The sequence below is a fragment of the Chelonoidis abingdonii genome, chromosome 10 (assembly GCF_003597395.2).
Source record: "Chelonoidis abingdonii isolate Lonesome George chromosome 10, CheloAbing_2.0, whole genome shotgun sequence".
NCBI classification, from domain to species: domain Eukaryota; kingdom Metazoa; phylum Chordata; order Testudines; family Testudinidae; genus Chelonoidis; species Chelonoidis abingdonii.
The window spans coordinates 61770044-61789691 of NC_133778.1; the positions used below are offsets into that span (position 1 = coordinate 61770044).

The window sequence follows — 19648 nt, forward strand, 5'->3', positions numbered from 1 at the left end:
ACTCTCATACAGACTGATAAGTGACTGCGGAAGGCATTTTGATTTTTTTTAGTCTATTTCATTAAATGCTTTTTTATTTTAAGGCCAACAATTTGTATCTAACAAATAGCTACAAGAACAAGGGGCTTGTCAAATCTGGGGGCTTCATAGCTGTGACAGTATTTCCTGAAATAAAAATTAGGGTCACAATAAACTGCATGAACCTACTTTAGCACTCATTGTTCACTCATGAGTATTTCGTGTATTAAACACCCCTTTCTTACTCAAGTATGTACAGAACTGCAACTCTGCTCCCTGAAAGCTCAGATAATCTGACTCAGGTATCCTCTAATGTAGAACAGAAAAGTTGGCTAAGTAGAAATGCCTCTGAAAGATCAGAAACATTCAATCCAGGTGAGTGACAAGTGGAAAAATTAGCTGTTTGTCATCTATTTAACATAACTCTTAGGTAATGATTTATAACAACTTGACAGACTGCTTGCTAATTCAAAATATGCTACACAGATTTAAACAATAAAAGGAATTGCAAATGTTTAAATCTCTCAAGCTTTCAGCCAAGACAAACTCTTCAGCTAGAGTAGATTTCCATTTGCTAAAATAATTTAGGAAAGAATGTTTTCCTCTTGAGCACATACATTTGTCCCGGGGAGGGTGTAGGAAGGGGAGGGAGTAAGAAGGGGAGGGAGAAGCTGAGCGAAACCAAACTTTTTCAAGTTTGTGGAGTGTCAATACGTCATATGGCAATTAATATGCAAGACCACAGAATGAGATGTATTACCTCATGATGCAACACCACATCTCAAATAACCAGTTCAAGCAGCGCAGCTGAAAAGGGCATGAAGTATGTGTAATAATAGAAACCTGGACTATTTGCTCTGAATTCTTTCTGCAGACAGAAGTGTGATGAATGGTCACACAAAACCAAAGTATGTTGCTATGACATTTGAGAGAGAAACAGATATGAAGGTAACATCACAAGTGCACTTGAACAAGAAAAAAGAAGAGGAAAGTCTGACAACATTTAATTCTAGTGGAAAATAAGAGCCAAATCTTCCCCTCCATGGGCAAATAGAAAACTAGAAGACCAGAAACTGAGTTTCAGCTGATCTTGTTGGCAATAGGTAGGGTCAGAGTCATGGGATAGCCTATTCCAAATGCTCACTCAGAGTGAGGGTTTCTGTATAATATAATGCTGACAGACTCAATTCTTATATTTTTCGGAGGGAAGGAGGCCCAACAGACATATATACATCTCCACACAGCCATTACTTGAGAATCTACAGAGCTGAAAACCTGGGGAGGGGCTTCCTCTGGTTCCAAAGGTAAGGAGATGAAGCTATTGTCACACATCTCCCCTCTTTCATATGTGTGTACTGGTTATAGCTGGTAATCAGGGTTGGACTTGTCCACAGGTGTAGAGGGAACTCATCCAGAAGGCCCTGACCCCCCAAAGCCTGACCCACAGATTTCTAATATAGCTCTGGAATATTTTACTGCTTCTCCACTGAGTAACTTTTAAAAAGTCTTTTTAATCTAATTTTAAGAGACAACGAGATGCAGTACTACTTCACATTCCATCAGACACCCAGGAGACAGATGGCCTCTAAACATTCCATCCCTAAAACATCCACCATCACAATTGTTAGGGCCTAATTTTTCCATAGTTTAGCCCCAAATGATTTTAAGCACTCTGGTTCCACTCCAAACCATAGTCCATGAGAAGCAAGGGGGGGGGACCCTCCCTACTGCCTTTTTCCTGGAAGCCCTTGTCACCCCACCCTGAAGCTGCTTGTGCCTGTGCAGTCTCCAGCCCCCTCTACATGCTCGCAGATACTGGATGTCTGGGATTTAAATCCGTAATAGGATTTTTAGTCTCATTTTCTGAAGGAGGGGGTTGGAGGAAGAGAAGAGTGGAGAATCCTCAAAGTCTAGCAGAGATATGAATACAAGTTTCAGCATCTAGCACAATGGGGCCCCAGTCTGGCTGGTCTCTAAATTCTACTAGAAGACAAATGTTAAATTATAAATCCACAAATGAATTAGGATCACCTGTAAAATTTTAGATCTTCATTCCCAACAGACATCATCCTGGAGATTTCCTGGTTCTCTCACACCAGAGCATTACTAGCAGTAGTGTAGGAAATGTTAAGCTCTGCATAGCAGCACTAAGAACACTTTCAGAACATTAAAAAGAGACCAAAAATCCCTATGCAAACACAGCTACAAATTTTGGACCAAATTCTCCTCTCAGAACCACATGGCAGATCTTGACTCTGCTCACCATTCAAATGCACAACTCCCAAAGTTTCTTTTGAAACAAATGCTAGAAATAAAACAGACTAAAATTAAAAACAAGGAACAAGAAAAACCTAGAAACTATATAAAAAAAAATAAAAGCACTGTATGCTGGGCCATGTTCTTATTACCTCCTCAGGCTTGGCAATATTGATTGCTACAGCACACCCCATATGCAAGGGCAGTGCAGAATTCAATCCACCTGCAAAATCTTTCCACAACCCTCCCCGACTCCCTCATTGCTAAATACCACCATGAGTACCTGGCTTTTATATCAGACCAGATAGGGAGTTCAGAGCCTGCTCCCTTACATTATGCTATTCCTTAAACAAGTTAGCCTTTATCAGTAGATCCAGATTTGTTTGGGTGGGAAAGTTGTTTTAGTTTAAGTGAACAATTAAGTTCTCCAAACTCTACATGGAATCTGCACTGCTTTCCTGGTGATACTGTAATGCAAGCAGAGCCAATAACCAGGTCAATGATAATGACTCACCAAGTAGAAAGAATGTGCTTGAGTCCGGGTAGACTGCTCCATGCTAAAACCTATCATCCGTAAAAGCACCTTTTTGATTACTTTTGTTTTGCCCTAGAGAGTACCTTAATGTTTTATTGGTAATATAATTTCTGGATAGCAATGTTGTCTTGCCTATAAAAGCACAAGAAAAGAAAGGAAATAATGTGAAAGATTGGAAAAACAGCATTGTTGTTATTAAGCCTTTACATTATAGGCTTAATTTCAACTAAATATTTGGGGTCTTTTGTACTGTTTATAGTAACCTGATTTTTTTTTCCTAAAAAGAAGATCTCATTACTGCAATACAGTGTCAAACACCAACATGGTTAACTACATCTGTGATGACTATGCTTCAGCTACAAGTAATCTGTTAAACAGCACATCCCCAGCTGGGGACCCTAATTAGGGTGCAAACTGCCATTCAATCCCCTTGACAGATTGATGAAGGAGACCTCTCACAAGGTGATACAGAAGGCAGCATAGATACCATTAATCATTTATCTGTTGATAAGAATACAAAAAATTCTACCATTTAGCATTTTATACTCGAAAGTACCTTGAGAAAACTAATGCCTAGAACACTAATCAAGTATAATGAGAAGGCAGACTTTAGTCCTTAAATTTTAAGCTAAACTTAAATCTAAAAAGACATGCTCAGACTTTAAAGAAATTTGACATTTATGCTTCTATTACTTTTTTTTAAAAGTAGAAGAAAAAAACCAGACTGGACATGGAGTTTTGTTATAAGGGTAATAAAAGTAGTTAGGCACCTAAACCCAGATTTAGCCACAGAAATGTCAGGTTTAGGTGCATAAATCCCAATTTTAGGCTCCACTGAAATCCACAAAACTCCCACCAAACCCTGAAGATGCCTCAACTCACATGTCATCTAAGTCTGAAAGGTAAAAGTTCCCTTAGCACCTCAGGGCATGCACAGTACTGCTTCACTCCAGCTGTCTGGAAGCCTATGTACCCTAGAGTGATCCATGGATCAGAAGAAGGCAGGCAGACAAATACCAATTTCACATGCAGGCCAAATTAGTAGGTGTGCTCACAGGGCACCTACATGATCAGGTCCCATTCAAACTCTGAATGGAGGAGGAGGTGGTACTGCTGCTACTGCTACCCCTCATAACTTTTAGCCCAATGATTAGCACACTAGCCCAGGATGTGGGAGACCCAGGTTCAATTCCCACTGGTGGAGAGGGAATTTGAACAGGGTCTCCCACTTGTCAGGAAATTGCTCTTACCCATGAATTATGAGATAGTGTGCTATAAGGTCCTTTCACTCTCTCCTGATGAAGCTGTTCCACTGTAGATTAAATAATGAAAGAGCAATTGGAAAAGGAGGACTAGACAGTGGGTCTCCCACCTCCCTTGTAAATGCCCTACCCATTGGGCTACAGAGTCATCCCGCCTCTGGCCCAATGACTAAGGTCAATGTTATCTACAGGACAGCCATTTGGCCAGAGAGAATGAGAATGACTCTTCTGAGAAGCAGGAGACCCTGATTCAAATCCTTTCTCCCCCTGCAGCAGAAAGGAGAATTAGACCTAGGTCTCTTACATCCCAGGTTAATGCTCTAACCCCTGGGCTGAGTTATAAAGTGGGCCCACTTTCACCTTCTTCTCATCAGCCATTTTGTGTGGCGTGAGGCAGGCACCTAACTCACTGCCATGAGAAACTACTTTGCTGCCTGTGCCACTTGACTCATTCCTGTTCATAGATTGCTAAGCCAAGATAAGCATGTCCCTTCAGCCCAATTTGGAACACAAGCCTATATACCTTGCCTGCCTCTGTATCAGTCCCCACCCACTATAACTGAATGGGCAGCTGAGCCCACTGAAAATTTAATTTAAAACTTAAATGCTCATGTTTTCTACAATATGTAACCGTAGATTTATTTAAAATACAAAAATCCATATAAAAATCTATACCAAGAACATTAAGTATTGAATAGCTGTATTACACAAAGTCCTGTCTGCCCTAAACATAGAGGCCTTGAACTAGCGGAACAAGCATATGCTTAACTTTAAAAATCACACAAAATAGTTCCATTGGCTTCAGTACGACTGCTCCCATAAGTTGTGTGCATGCTTAAGTGCTTTGCTGGATTAGAGCTTGAATGAAGCAGTGGCCAGTGGAAGGGCAGTGTATGATCGTATTATTAAAGACACTACTATAGTGCATAGATACAGAGGGGCAGAAATAAGATTGCAGGAGCTGCCTTAATTTTGGCATTTCCTGACTTTGAAGTGCTTTTCTCTGCATATATGTTTTCATCTTCCTCATTTAGTGTGTAACTCCATGCCTCAGACACTTTCTGTGTGTAACTCCATGCCTCATACCATTCAAACCTCGCAACAAGGCACTCCAGACCTCAGCCATATTTGCCACACAAGCCTGTCTCACTCACATCTAACCATCACGCGGATTGAACAGGGATCTTCTGGCAGGGGAGAACAGTATGCCATGTAATTAAGATATATGTGCACAGGCCAGAGCCAAGATTAACTGGGCAAGCTCAACTCAGGTGTTTTCTGACCTGACTGCTTTGCTTTGCACACTTAGCATTCTCTTCATGTAATTTTGTTATGGAATTTCCTAAGATTCTTTTGTTGTTTTTATTTATTTATTTTACAAAAATGGAAAAACTAAAGAAATTTTGTCATATGCAATTATTTGCCAGGCAGAAATAGAAGACATCGTGCTGTTCACATAGTATGTAATGGGGCAGGAACCTATTCCATACACAGCATTATATGTCACACAGAATGATACAGGGCTCTTTCACAAACCTGTCTTGTTCCATTCACATCCTCCCAAAATCATATTCCACAATCAACTACGCATTACCAATAAAAATTGTCCATGTAAGCAGAATCCCCACAGTACATTCAGAGAGATTTCCATCATCTTACCTAAGCGTTACCAGTGGAACTATTGTAAACCATTAATTTAATAAAAAGCTGCACGTATTGGAGTTCATTTTTCTGAACAGTTATAGCTCAGCCAAATCAAAATTATTTTCACCAGACCAATGAAAGGAAAATCTGAGACTTGAGAGCCAAATTTCACATTTCTGCCATGGCTATCAAGGAACTAAAGCAATTTAAAAAGAATGTCAGTAAATACACATGATTGCAGAAGTGCGTATTTTCTCCACTCACTTCACTACCACAGTAGACCAACTCATTTTTTGCTTAAATTTAAAAAAAGAAAAAAACTGTCTCCTAGCATGAGAAAAGGTAAAAGTTTGGCAAAGTTATAAACATTCACAAATTGCCTTTAGAATGAAAACTCTCAGGCAACCTTAACTATGGGAGTTAGTACAACTCAGCTTATAAGTCTATAAGCAAAAGGGCATTAAAGCAAAGTACCTTTACTTTTTAGGGTCCTACTATCTGCATGGGCGGCGTGTGAACCACCACCTGAGAGGAGGTTGAATCCCTTGCTAGCTGGTCCCCACCACAGCCTATTGCCCCCATCCCCAGAGCACCGGAAGGGAGGGCGGCGCAGCGCGGCCCCAGACCCAGAGCGCCAGGAGGGTGGCGTGGCCCTAGCCCCAGCCCTAGCCCAAGCCCAAGCCCTAGCCAGGGCCACAATGCACAGGGGAAATGGCAGGAGGGGGTCTGGCAGTGAAGCATGGGAGGGGCCATGCCTGGCTGTTTGAGGAGGCAGCCTCCTCCACCCTATGACACCAGTCACCCATGACAATCTGCTAAACATTCCAGGCCAGTTCTGCAACCATTGCTTATTCACTTACTCATGCAAACAGCCCCACTGACTACCTTGTGTGAGCAAGGATCGCAGAGTCAGGTTTACAGTAATCATATGGAACTATATTTTATATATGTAGTTCTAAAAAAATTCAAATTTCTTACAGTATTAGCCCCATTAATGCCACCATCCACTTAAATGACACGTTCCACTGGGGATGGCATATGCATCATTAGCTCAGTAAGCATGTGTATTTTTTCATCTCTCAGGATAATCTAAAGTAACGAGAACTCAACAGCAAAGTAGAAACTAGTATCAGAGGGGTAGCCGTGTTAGTCTGGATCTGTAAAAAGCAACAAAGAGTCCTGTGGCACCTTAAAAATTAACAGATATATTGGAGCATAAGCTTTCATGGGTGAATACCCACTTCATCAGACTAGTTACTCCTTGCAAGGTGACATCAACAGTCCTTCCAGTCATAAATCTCCCCAACTCCATCCTCCCCAAGTTCTTAAGGGCCAGGCACTCAAACCATTCCCCTCTGGTTTGTCACCCCCACATGTGTGAAATCAGCCCTTCAGTTATGAGCTCACTTTGGCGCGCACAAACTCCATGCAGTTTGCACACCAGAGACCTGCTTGGGATAAAAATAAACCAAAAGTTTATTTAATAGAAAAACCACAGATTCAAAAATGACATCGTAAGGGAAGGCAAACATATACAAGTTACACAGAAAGCAAACAAAGACACAACCTCAGGCTTTACACTTCCATATCAGATAAAATCCTTTGTCTAATACAAGTTACCTTTTGCCCTTGAATAGTTTTCCTGCATTCACGGACATCTTCCTGACTAGAAGCTGCCCCTCGGCTTCTGGATGAAAATCTGAGTTGTAAGCCTCCTTTCAAAAAGACTTTTTACTTTCCCTCTGCCCTTTCCTGGCATGTAACTCAGGGTTATTCAGAGTGGGGGAAATTCCCTCTTGACTTGAAAGCCAGGATGTCTCAATCTTCACATTAACTCTAATGGCCATCATTGCCTTTTACTGGACCAGACTATGGATGGTTACTTGGAGTTGGTTTTCTGTTAACATCTGGCTAGGCAGGGGCCCCTTCTTGCTATGAAGTTCTAGTTGAAGTTGTATTATAGATTATGAACACAATTTTCTATATGCATAAATACATAAATTCATAACCCCAGTTGGTATACATATATAATAATGACCATCAAGTTCAGAATATTACAAGCTTTCACAAAAGATCTTACTAATATACTTTTATAGTACAACAGCATAGCATGCAAGCAGCTTATTCATCTGCTCATTTTGGGGGATTAAACCTTCTGTTCTCCCCTTGGGTGTCTGGACTGATTGTCACAGACGGGTTCTAATATAGGATAATATGATTAAAATTGAATGCTTCTTGGGGAAAAATAATGTGCTTTTCAGATACTATTCAAAATGCAGAGGGAGGGCCCAGGGCAGTGGCTGGTGTGTGAACATGCAAGATCCAAACCCTAGAAAATATCACAGGAAAAGCATGATCATCCACCATTTGACAAAGGAGGTGTTCTTGGGCACTTAAGCTACCTGATTCACAAAACAAAGCAAGTGATTAACATACTCACCTTGTTCAGGGTAGAAAGTAATAGACAATTTGGCAAGTGAAGCATTTCAGATATGGCTGTTAGGTTAATTGTTCTGTTATTGTTTACTGGTCATTAATATTACTTTCTTTGTTACACTTAGTTGAATCCTTTTGTGTTTTGATCCTTTTTTCCTTTAGAGAGAAGAAGAATTAAAGTCATTATTGAAAGTTTCTGACCTTAAACTATTGGTCCCAGCAGGATTATTCTGATTTTACTTTGCAAGTGTAGCAGAGAACAGCAGGTATGCAAATCCCCATGAAGACAGATCCATATTAATTCTAACCATAAATATGTAGTCATCTCTTTCTTTGGAAAATTAGTTGTATCTTCATGTTCAAATCTTGATTTGCAAAACACTCCCTCAAATTCATCTCTGCAGGGCTTGACTCAACATCCACATCTTTTGAAACACAGTCAACCTTACTGAACAATTCCATCTAGCTGCACCAGCATCTAAAACTATTCTGGCAAATACCTTCCAAAGCACTTTTAGCAGCTTTATAAATAGAGTCTTACATCCCTTACTGCACTCCCTCATCCTCCTTTACAGAGAAAGATTATTACTATCATTATTAGTGATACAATAGAGCTAAGAAGTTCACCTTGGTTATGCCCAAAAGAATTTTAGATGCACAACCACAGCTTACCTAAACCTCTTGAGCTCTCCTGTATTTCTACCACCTGCCTTCCCTCCACCAGTTCCCCTGCCTTCCAACATCACAGAATTGACTCTCTCTAGTCACCAACCTATTACAAGTTTATTCGTTCTAATTTAAATTTTTTAAAATGTCTATCTTGGAGTTTGAGGCAGTTTTAATTAAACAAAATACACATCATCATCTTCAGATAGACTCCCAAATACAAGTATCTTCCTTTTGATTTTTGAATATAAAAATGAAAGTAATTAATATTCCGACTTCAAGAGGTGCCAGATATCCCAACCAACTCACTCATCGGCTTAACCACATTGATCAGATCCCCCACCTCCCTCCCAAACAAGAATCAAATCCTATCACCTCAGCCCATCAATCTCCTTTCACCCTCAACATCTGAAAAAAAAAGGATGACCTTTGCAGCGTGCCTGGAAGCTTAACAAATTCAAGCTGTTTTGGATTCAGGGGGAAAGAAAGTTCCAGAATTGAGAATCTTTCAAGAACATCGCCCTGGTGGAAAGCTACTCCGATCTCTGCTGGAGTAGTGTCACTTGGGGAAAGGGCCATCAGGTTGACCATGGATGTATTTACAGGATCCTCTTTAGTTTGTTTTTAGTTCTTGTTTTGTTTTTCCACATTTCTTGCCAAAATTAGACCTGATGTAAGCAGATGCATTAGAAGGATTTGGCCTGAAGTATTTAGCACATTAATGGTATAGTGCATAAAACTGGCTGTGTTTTGTTTGTTTCTTATACTTTCTGTTGGGCCATTTCTCTCTCCATCTTGTTTGTTTGCTCTTTAAAGTTTCTCTTCATCTTCTTTCTAGCTTTGACTCAAGTCATGATCTGAGTGGCATAAACTGCTCTTCTCCATCTCCCCTCCTCAATCTTTTTCTCTCTGTTGCAGATCACTAAAACCGGAGCTGCATCATCTCTTTTTTCATTCCTTTTCTTCCATCTTTGTCATTCCATGGTTTCAATCCAGTGATCTTTCTGAACACATTTACAGTCCCAGTTTTTTGCTATCAGCTTCCTTGTTTGCCTGCTCTCTTTCTTATGTTTTCATTCACCAGAACTCTTTCTTGTCACATCTCATCTTAGTTCTGAGTTACCATCACCTTTCCATTTCTCACTCATGCATCTCTCTCTTTTTATTCACATACAAAATTTTCATCTTCTTTCTACACCTCCCTTAGCATAAGTAATTTTCTGCTATTTTAAAAACATAAGCTGTTTTCTTTTCTATGAACCAAACATTTATCTTGCTGCTACCTGTAGACATTTTAAAGCCTCTCTACATTTGTTTATTCTTCAGCCAGATTAGACCATGGAGCAACCATTGTCCGATTACACTTTTTCGCTTGATCATTTCAGTACACTGTCCAAACACTTAGGGCTCAATTTGGATCTGAAAGTCCAAATTACTTAGCACCAAAAAGTCAAATAATTTAAGTATTCAAAGAGCCTGCAGTAATTTGTGCACTAAACCTTTTCTCCAAGCAGATACAATTAAACATACCTGTGCTTAGGATAGTGAAATTGAGACACAGTTTGACCAAAAACTGAGAAGTTTTAATGCAAGTTTTATCTGATTCTGTTTGAAAATAACATATCAGGAGTGTAAGTGCATTATACTTAGAAAAGTAACACAGACAAGGTTAAGGAAGCAGGAAAAAACATCATCGAACAATGTCTTAAAATGACAAGCTACTCTTTCACATATACATACAAAAAATAATACATGAATAGTGTTTGCAACTCCTCCCTCAGATCTATAGGGCCACGTGACTGCAGGTTGTATAACATGTCTGAATTTGCCCAATAAAGTAACTTGGGGTGATGATAAAGTTTAAGCCAAATTCAGATATTTATCATTCTGGGAAGTTGCACTTATTCCTCTACCCAGTTCCCAAAGGTTTAACCCTAGAAGTTCTGCTTCTTAAATACCTCTGAGTAGACTTGTCTGTGTTAGTCCAGAAAATATAGAGTATATGGCACATAGACGCCTGGATAAATTTATTCTCCAAGAAAATATAAATCAGGTATGTTGAAATTCAGAAGTGCTTAGAAATTGGGTTTTGGTTTCATAAGAACAGTCTCAAACTGGGTCAGACCAATGGTCTTCCGGCAGTTGGCAGTGCCACGTGCTTCAAAAGGAATGAAAAGGCAATCATCATGTGATCCATCCCTGTCATCCTGTCCCAGCATCTGTCAGTCAGAAGCTTACAGACACCCACAGCATGGGGTTAAATCCCTGACCATCTTCTCTAAGAGACATTGATGGACCTTCCTCCATGAATATATCTAATTCTTTTTTTAATCCAGTTATAGTTTTGGCCTTCACAACATTCCCTGGCAATGAAGTCCACTGTGCGCTGTGTGAAGTACTTCCTTTTGTTTTGTTTTAAACCTGCTGCCCATTAATTTCATTGAGTGACCGCTGGTTTCAGCCCATTAGAGAGAAAGAGAGCTTTAATCCCATAAATTAATGACTATTCACCATATCTGATAGACCGACAATCAGCCCATGTTATGGGCAACAGTCATGTTATAAATAATCATTTGAATACAAATTGAATAGGTAAATAGGTTAGAAATATTCTTTTCTCTGTATCTGTTTCAGCATGTTTTATGACATAGCACACAACTGAGTGGCAATTACCAACATAAAAAATGTGTGAGCAAAGAATCTAGGCCTGGGGTTTTGAGGTGTGCCACAGCCTAGGTAGTATGTCAGTCAACCTGCCACAGTTCCCCCCCAACGCCAAAAAAACATAGGCTATTTATTTTTCACTGAAAGTTAAGTCATGCACTACAAAATGCTGCCACATAAACTGCAAATTGTTGCAGTACATATCCTTTTAGTATTGGTAGATGCACTGGAATTTGTTGCAACCGTGACACAAGATATGATAGGTAGGGATAAGTTATGTTTACGTTTTATACCTGTACCAAACTGCTGGACCTGTTTGGAGCCTGTAGTTGTCACAATATCTTAGAGATCGTGTGTTATGCCCAGGCATAGCTGCTGGAACCAGAAGTGCTAACAGTGCTGCTGCACCACCTGGCTTGAAATGGTTTCCATCATATACAGGATTAACAGCTTGGTTCAATGGCTCTCAGCAACCCAACTATACAAATTGTTCCTGCACTCCTGTGCCCAGGAATTATTTCTCTCACATAATGCAAATCTCAGTTTCTATTCTGGTCTCTATTTCTGGTAAAAAGAAAATGGCTAGGAAACCAGTTCTCAGTACCACAGCCAAAACAAAGAACACTAAAGTTATCAGATGCCTAAGCAGAGACCCTAAGTACTCCTAGATATAGATTAACCACTGGCCGTGTTTTCTGGGACTACATCATGGCTTCTTCTGCCCAACATGATCTGACAAAACAGAAGCATACAGAAGACAGTATGCTTCCCTTACATGGTACAGAACTACAGCCATTTGAGTTATTGCCAGTTGTTGAAGAAATATAGATCAGAAATTGCCAAAATTAGTTAATTTCTACAGATATGTGATTTGATGTTTCTTTATTCTGAAAGGCTGAACTGATCAGAAAATGAGCCAGCCCATGGATAAAATTTATGTACTCACTGTTACCACTATGCTGCTGCAACTGATGATGAAAATTGATATCTTACTTGCCTATTAACAAAAAAAAGTTATTCATTCCAAGCCTTAGCGGAAGTAGAATATTGCTACACTGCTTTAGAATCCAGACCCTCTCATCCATTTTAATATTTCCCAATAGTCACTGTTTTCAGACTATTTCTTTTTTCGGAGTCCTTTTCACATCTTCTATTTAGGTCTCCTTCTATCCATCCCCCCATTACTACAGTTAAATAATTTAAAAGGTTCATTATTTGGAAACTGTTTATCTCTGCATTATCATTTCTCCTTAACTTACCTTCCTCTGCTCTTCTTTTCATATTGTACTTCCTAGTCAAGCTGTATGTGCTTGAGTTTTAATAGCTGTCATGTTCTTTGTACTATAATTATGTTTCTATATATGCTTACAGCCTCATACTGTCCTCTCTCTTTTTCCTCATTTTCAGTACCTTGGCCAAGGGCATCTTACATACATATCTGTACACACACAGGAACAGAGGAATTGCCCCAGTGGATCAGGCCAGTGGCCCATCTTGTACAGTATCCTGTCTTTGATACTGACATATACCAAATGCTTCACCAGATGGGGCAAGAAACTCTACAATAGGAAGTTATGAACAAACCTGCCTGCATAGAAGTCTCTTCCTACCCTCCCCCAATTAGTTTATGCCATGAACATGAGGGTTCCCAGACTCTTGAATTTTTAGTTTAAAAACAAAACAAAACAGAGACTTACACCCCTTTTTTCTCTTTCTATGTCTTTCACACTAGGTGCTTGTTTAGGCCTGTTTGCACCTAAAACTTAGGTTGACCTCGCTACATCGCTCAGGGCTGTGAAAAATTTCATGCCCTGTGCAATATAATTAGGTCAACGTATCTCCCACTGTAGGCACAGCTAGGTCGACAGAAGAATTCTTCCATTAATCTAGCTACCTCCTCTCAAGGGGGTAGATTTACTACAGTAATGGAAAAACCCCTTCTGTCACTGTAGTAAGTGTCTATACTACACTAGTAGCATAGATACACCCTTAAACCAGAAAGCTTTGCTGCTTTAATTATACTAGGATCGTTAAAGCAGCCACCCATGCAACACACGCATACCCCGTCCCATCTCCAAGTGTGAAAGCAATTATACTAGGATAAAAGTGCTTACACTGATATAGCTTATTTTGCTTCAGGAACCAAAATAAGCTATACTAGTATAACTGTATCCACACTGGGGGCAGGGCTACACTTCAAACTTGCATTGGCACAGCTGCGATACTGTGGTGCTTCTGGTGAAGATGCCCAAAGCTGATGGGAGAGAGCTCTCCCATCGGCATTATAACTCCATTTCTGTGAGAGGTGGTAGCTATGTCAGTGGGAGAAGTTCTCCTGCTGAAATAGCGCTGTCTACATGGAAGGGGGTAGGGGGTTAAAGTTGGTATAACTACATCGCTCAGGGTGACCTAGTTATACCAAAATAAGTGTGTGTTATAGACCTGACCTAGGACTTATACTGGTAAAACGATAGCAGTAAAATGTCACATCCCCTAACCATGGTAAAAACTTTTCTAGTATGGACTAGGCCTAAGTAACTACTAAAATCATTAAAACTCAAACTTTGAGACAAAGTTTGCCAATTTCAAGCAATACCGTATTATAAAAGTCCTGTTTCTTGAACACTTGTCAACAATACATGTGTAAACAAACAAGTTAAGAAAGCTTGAAGAAGAAACTTCCCATCCCTAAATTCACTCCCTCAGCATCAGAGACAACTTAAAAAGCAGCCACTATATGTAGAGAGCTTTCCTGAAAGTTGTTACTGATCCAGAAGTAATGAAGTAGGACGTAACATGACCCCAGACCACAAATCACCTCTTTCCCCTAGTGCATACATATGGAGCTCAGCAGTTACCATCTGTCTGGTCTTCCATTTACAACCTATTTGAAACATGATCACTGAAAGAAGATCATGTTAAACCAAAACATATAGGTTTAACCCTTAAATATGAGGTTTATTGTATTTTAGTTTCTTCAGAGGATTACAAAAAGTTTTTTTTAAAAAATCACATAATAAAATCAGACCAAATTACAGAATATTAATATAGACAGAAAAAATAGATATTCCTCGCAGAAACATAGTAAAAAAACAGATCTTTGGTCAGCTTTTGAGGAAAGGCTTTTTAGATAGTCTTTAGTTTACTTGTAAACAATAATCAGATAATCCACATACCATTGAAGTGAATGTCCCAAAACTAGCATTGACTTAGAGAAGGATCAGGCTCCTCCTATTAATATTCACACAAGTTATAATATTAAATACTAGGCTAACTGAAAGCCCACATTAGCACTTTTAAAAGATAATATATGGGTATAGAATTCCTCTGCTTTTGAATGTTAAGAACTTTAAATGATCATATAATTACTAAGTGCCTGATCCTGCAAAGACTCATGCACGTTTAATTAATGGTCTTTGATGGGTCCCATTGAAATGAATGAGACTGCCCAGAGTTTATAGGATTAAACTTACAGACAAACATACACACAGATATTTTTGCAGGATCAGGGCCTAATTCTTTTAAAAGCCCCAAACTGCTGTATTTAGACTAGTACTGCAAGATTAGGAAATATAAAATTCCATTCTTTAGGCACGTACCCCACTGGAAAATATTGTCTTTAGTATTTGTTATATAATGTGAATGCTGTACACCACGTACATGTAACCAATGGAAGCATGATGATGATTAAGGCTTTTGGGTGATAATGAAATGCAAATAATTACTAATAATGTAGCTAAGAGTGTAATTCTTTACCATTATTTAGTACCATAAATTAGCATTAATTGTACATTTTTATCTCATTTTGAGAAGTTTCTTTCAAGCATCGAAAACCTCTTTATTGCTTATATACTTATTAAAGAGTATACAAGTCTGAAAGCTCTAATTTTTAAAAGTTCATTGCACTGTATCTATTTATCTCAGAAGCATTATGATTTCTGAAGATCCTCGTAAACGTTATTATAAGGTTACCTTTCCCATCTTTGACTAGGTATTACTTACACCACATTTTAGTGCTTTCAAATGTTAAAAAGTTTGCCCATTATGTTCAAAGTTCTGAAAAGATTTTATTCCCTGAGCACTTAACTTGTGGAAGCATCAGACACCTGTAAAAGCACAGTGTGTGCAAACTGTAAAAAATATTACCAGGCCCCTTTCTCAAATACTTTGATTGAAATTCATGTATATCAGATGCACTGTATTAGCTCTCATGGTTTATAAATTCCCCTCCGCCCCCACTCCTACCCCACACCACACTCCTTTATCGCTCATAGCAAATATAAAAATATGAATAGTTGTCTTCCTTCTTCTGCACAGCTTCTTTCACAAACTTCAAAGACAATTTACTCCCCAGAAATATAAAATTAAAAATTTCATATTAAGATAAACAGAAAAATTATTAGAAAAATTAAATATTGAAAATGCTAAGTTTTATATCAATAAAAGTTTAAGTCACGTGAGACAACTGAAGACAATGGGCAACAAGTATTCCTTATGGCCATACATCCTTTTAAAACACCCTCCACAAATGGTTAGCTCACCATACCAGTGTAGGGAGGGATAGGGAAAAGAAAACCAGTCATCACAGGTTTATTGCTGGTCATCATTCTTTATTGTCTCCAACACAGATAAAGAACAGGTTTCTACATGGTTTGACCTTTGCTGAGTAGTAAGACATGGACTAAATTAAAATATGAAGATGGCTGAGTCAAAACCAAGAACCCAGTGGTTAAGGAAACAAGGAACATATAAAAGTCCACTGTTTCAATCATTAATTGAAGTGTTAATGTAGAAAAAAGGCAAAACAGATGCGCTGCAATATTAATATTCAGAGTACAACTTGAGAAGTTATGTTTTGATAAGCCATCTAGCACTGGATATAGGACATGAGGTGCAGGTAAACCAAAAATGACAACTGAGTACAAGCTATGCTACTTTTAAAAGCCTTTTAACAAGTGCTGAGTTTCCAGTGTATCTCCCCTGCCCCATTTTTTTCCACATGCAGGTAAAAATATTATGTTTTGCCCTCATTACTTTCATATTTAATAGCACTTTTGGATCTTTTAAAGACAGTTTTAAAACAGCTATTATAGCCATATACTAGGGGACACAAAGGGATATCCCTGAAGATTAGCTGCCTCCTACTTACCCAACAAACCTGTACCATCCTTGACACTCTGCCTGAAAGATAAATTTATCATTTTGACATTCAACTACAAAGAAAACCACAAAAAATGGGGACATTTTTTATCATATCCTGTGCTATGATTATGTAATACAACATATTCAGCATATTTAAACATTGCAGAGACTACCTGTATAATTCTGAAAAATACTACTGGAGCTCCTCCAGAGACAGTTTATTGCCTGCAGCAAGATAGATGTTATGAACTGCATGATAGTATCCCTCACTTTTCCAATCAAAAGATGCTTTTAGCTTTGGTGATGCAAGAATGGTGTTTACAGTTGAACAGTGACCAGTGCACCAATAAAGAATTATTTCCAACCATTTTTACAGACAGTGTATTTCAAAAGAAATGAAAAGCAACTGATACTATCCCAAAGCTCTTTGAAGGAAGAAGAAAAAAAAAGTACTGAAGACAGCGCAGAAACTAGACAGTAAAAAAAAAAATCAGATGCTTTGATTTCACCTATGTAGTTGAATCCCAATTTTACACAGGATCGCAGGGTATTTAAAATCAGGACATTGACTGCAGAGATTGTGCTCGGCGACGTAGCTATTTCTTAAACAAAGTATATACATTTTAAATGCAGATTTAATCGGCCTCGTTTAAACACTTTTGCAACGTTTGTTTAATACCACAGAAGCGGCACTTTCACAGCAAGCGTCTCAACTCCGATTCCAAGTAGTTTATATTAGTAAAACAAGAACGCCAATTAGACTACAGGTTCGCACTATAAAACGAGCTTTGCTTAACCAGAAAGTGCATCGACCATGTTACAGTCTAGCAGATTACAGAACCCAGCGAATTTCTTCCTTGTCTTAATACATGCACAGACTTTGGGGCAATCGCAATGCAGATTAACCACCACACCGAGAGGGAAATTAACTCTCTTGTCTTTTAACAGGTTGAAGCGCTCATTCAGTCTCAAGTTTACAGTGCGGAACAGGGTTTGTTGGGCTCCAAAGGTTTCCATAACAATCTGAGAACATGGTTAGACTGAAATAAGATCAGAGTTTGTTGAGGTTTTTTTCATAAAATAACCAGCTGGGTGGGGGGAGAAGAAAAGTCAGCTGTGTGAGAGATTCAACCCTTCTGCGAGCTGCTGCTGCTGCCTAGGTCCCTAAATCCCTAACTCAAGGCGCATCCCAAGCAATGAATGGGCAGTTGAAAACTGCATGCAGACAAGGCTTAAGGTGACCGTTTACACCGGCCTCCCAAATATGCCTGCTCCCAAATCAGCATCCCCTTAGGATCTGCAAAGTCAGCACGGGGCGGCCGTTTCCTAGAGGAGTGCAGGCTGCAAGCACAGAAGCCGAGGCGGCTGCTGCGCCCTGCTAAGGGACGGGCACTTACCAGCCTTGCCTCAGTCTGCCACGGGGGCTGGGAGCAGCGGCGCGCTTCCCCGAGCGGAGGAAAGATGGTGGTTTAGCAGCGGACCACCCATCCCAGCGTATATGCACTCAACAGCCGAGAGGGGTTAAGCTCTGGAGGTGGAACAAGCGCTTTCTAACGCCACCTGCTGTACAGCTCTGCAGCGTTATTGGCTGGTAGGTGACTCCCCGAGGCAAGCGGGCGAGCCAGCCCCAGCCCCCTCCTACCCTCCCTTTCCTGATCATTAGAGCAGCTCCTCGCGGCAGCCTGGGCTTGTCCTGGCGGGGGGCGGGAGGCGCCCTTCGCCCCCGTTCTCCCACCTCAGGTGCCTGGTGGAAGCGCTGCACCTGCCGCGCTTTGTGCAGTTGCAGGGGTGAGAAAGTCACTGATATTCCCCACACCATCCCCTGCACAGAGCTGGGGGCCAGAGAGCCCAGACCCTTTCCCTGCCCTGGGGCGGGGTGGGGGGGGCTAAAGGGCTCAGACCTAACACACAGTCCTTGTCTACACTACCTGATTAATTCAAATTTGTTTAAACCGATTTTATGAAACCGATTTTATAAAATCGATTTAGTGCGTCCACACTAGGATCCTTAAATCGATTGTGTGCGTCCATGGTCCAAGGCTAGCATCGATTTCAGGAGCGGTGCACTGTGGGTAGCTGTTCCATAGCTATCCCATAGTTCCCACAGCGACCCTTAAACGGCAATCACACTCTACCACCATCCTGCCACTTGCTCAGGCCTTGTTAGTTAAACAGGGCTCCTGACACTGTCCAAGCTGCTTGTGTAGTGTTCATGCGCATGGATCAAGGGGGTAGGCTGGGTCACCAGGATAACCGAGAGGCATCTAACATCACAACTGTTTTTTCTGGTCTGGAAGTAATTTCCTGCTGCATGCGTTTAAAGAGAGTTGGTTTTGAAGAGAGCGGTTCTGACTTCTGGCATCCATGTGGATGCTGGTGACGTCCCTTGTTGATCCACCAGTTGCTTGAAGCACCATGAGAGTTACCTTTGCGCGTTACGTACTGGGTGCCGCTGGTGCTCTGGGGCCAAGATAGTATTGGGTTCCATTATGGCCCCCATCCACGTTAGGGAATTTCCTTGCCAGCAAAGTACATCCACTATACCTGCACGTTTCCAGAGTCAAACTTTCGTACAGCAGCTTATACGATTTGCTTTTGCTACTTGCATACAGGCAGCCCCCACAGTAGATTGATTTCCCACTCCAATGATTCCGACTGACCGGTAGCTGTCTGGAGTTGCAAGCTTCCAAGGGTATTGCCATTTTTTTCTTTTTCGCTTCTCAACTGTGAGGCTGCTTACTTAGTTATTTATGCGTTTCAGGCAGGGGAAAGCAAGTCACAAAGTCTAAAAGAAAAGTGCTCTTGTAATGCGAAAGTTTTGCACAGCCTGGGGAATCGTCCCACCGCTCAAAACTATGCGGACCCACAGTCTGTTCTTGGTTTCCCTGCCGCAAAATGGACGTTCATGGTAGAAGGTGCCCAATTACCAGACCAGTAGCTCAAATCTGGGTCTCGGTAGGGAGAATTCAGTCTCCATGTCGTCATCAGTCTCGTCAGTGCGGATGTCGTAGGCTGCTTCCTCCTC

The 19648-nt window shown here is 40.4% G+C and overlaps 1 protein-coding gene across 1 annotated transcript in view; it reads right to left on the bottom strand.

Moving 5' to 3' along the window:
* THSD7B (thrombospondin type 1 domain containing 7B) overlaps positions 1-18129 on the bottom strand; it is a 513591-nt gene extending 495462 nt beyond the window's left edge. The window contains exon 1 of the mRNA XM_032797132.1: positions 18021-18129. The gene's annotated coding sequence lies outside the window, so the exon portion shown is untranslated. The remainder of the gene's footprint in view (positions 1-18020) is intronic.
* Positions 18130-19648: the final 1519 nt, after the last annotated feature.